Raw genomic sequence first — 2,178 nt, 5'->3', positions numbered from 1 at the left:
AAGGAGGGGCAGTGTTGCGTCGGCGAGATCACGTGACTATTCTCACGCCCTCTGCTTTCTAGAACTATCCTGTACCTTGACGAATGCTCTAGCATTTACTAGATATAGGATAGTCTGGTATATAAAAGAGGGTGACAACCTGACGAGATAATGTGTGTGTAGGTAATGAGTAATTGAACTGCTGTCAGAGAGAGACGTATTGTTAAGTTAACGTCGTCATTATAGTTTGTTATAGCGCGACTGTTGAAAATAAGTGTATCGCAAAGTTGTATTCGGAAAGAATAAACCAGTTTTATTAAGTAAGGACTTGTTTCGCTAAAGTTTCGTCGGAACGAAGTTACGGAAAATCAATTAATCAATTAACAACCGGAGACGTAACAGAAGTATTTGTGAAACCTCCCACTTACCACAGAGCCAGTTGAGTAAGACAACTTCATGAAATAGATAATTTGGGTATATTTCAATAATTTCTGCTGAGACGTTAAGGGTCAAGATGTGGGTAATAAGATTATGTTAGTGAGGCCTTGGACTCCTACTACCTAGATTTGTTTATTACTACCCCTGGATAGCCTTAGGATGAAGAAGTAATCTTAACGTATCATTAATTTTAATAAATCTAATATATATATATAAAATATCTTTTGGTAACACATTAAAACTTTGTTAAAAATTTAAGATCTTAAGTTATACAGAATGATGTCATTATATTATTTGGTGTGCTAAGAAAGTAACAATCCATTAACGTCATACCTATAAAAAATAATGAGAAGACGAAAAATGTTTTGAGAAACAAACTTCAAGGTAAGAAAAAAAAATATTCATTGTAACTTAGGACTTTTTTCTAAACTTTATTGTAGTACAATGTGTCATTGTTTTTCTTTTACGACGAAGAGAGGGAAGGGTATAAACTCCAATCTGTCATTTCTTGACGGACCAGTGATTGTATGTGTCAAAAACAACTTAAATATATATTTTCAGTCCAATAGATGGCGCTATAATACATTAATAAAAATGTGTTCCACCTCAGGTAACAAATTTTTAAAAGTTTAGTCAAAAAATTTATAAGCGTTTTTTTACGAAAAGTTAGACCTTTGTACATTTGCCCTTTACTGTAAAATTCACTGCTTTTTACCATCACAGTTAATAAATCGCTGGTTTAGACATTTGGTAATGTAGGAATATTTCTTCGAGTTTTTTCGCGTGGTTCAATCTATAAGCCTTTACCGAGAAGAAAATTTGAACATACCACAAAAAATATACATAAGTCAAAATTCTAATCAAGGGCCACCTACAGGAGATAACCAAATATACACAAAAATGTTGTGTTCGTAAAATACTAGAAAAAGAAAAAACATTCTTTGTACATATACTTTATACAGTTACAATAATTTAATTAGTTTTTAGAAAACATGGTTATAAAACATTTACTTACAATAATTTAATTAGTTTTTAGAAAACATAGTTATAAAACATTTACTTAGATTTAATTTTGAGCATTTACCGTCATATGATAGGAAGTCAGCTAGTAATAACATAAATTTGACCTAAATTTAAAATATTTTCACACATAATATGTTAAAAGATTACACAGTTATATTCAGTTATTTGAAATGAACGAAACAGATAAAAATACGGACTCAATCAAACGTTTTAATACTACGTGGGTATTTTAATTATATTTTTATCATGGGACAATAGGAAGTCTTAAATCAAAAATACATGAGTTACATGAAGCAGTTTAAAAAACTCTCGATTTCGTTCACCATGAAAAATTTTACAAAAAACCCTGCAAATATACAGAATTTAAAACTTGAATAACATTTCATAAAATCAATTTTATTGTTACAGGAAAGAAAAAGAAGTAATTTCGTTTATTTAATTTCATACTTAGGAGAAGAATTAATTTAGAATAACCATATTTCTTGAATTTCATAATCAAACAGAACTGCAGGTTAGAAATATGAATTCAAAAAAACGTATTCAGTGGTTTGCCTATCTATAATAGATCATACACGATGGTGTAGCCTATGTCTACCAGTAACAACGTTTAAAGAACACAAGCCTAAAGGTGAGGCATATATGGAGCCTTTCTTCCCTTTTTATTTGCCGTACCAATACCTGTTGAGCCAGGTACTAACTTTGCATCATATTATTCAAGATAAAAATCTTTACTCTTAT

This window comes from Limulus polyphemus, unplaced genomic scaffold (genome assembly GCF_000517525.1).
Source record: "Limulus polyphemus unplaced genomic scaffold, Limulus_polyphemus-2.1.2 Scaffold886, whole genome shotgun sequence".
NCBI classification, from domain to species: Eukaryota; Metazoa; Arthropoda; class Merostomata; order Xiphosura; family Limulidae; genus Limulus; species Limulus polyphemus.
This window is presented reverse-complemented; position numbering follows the sequence as displayed.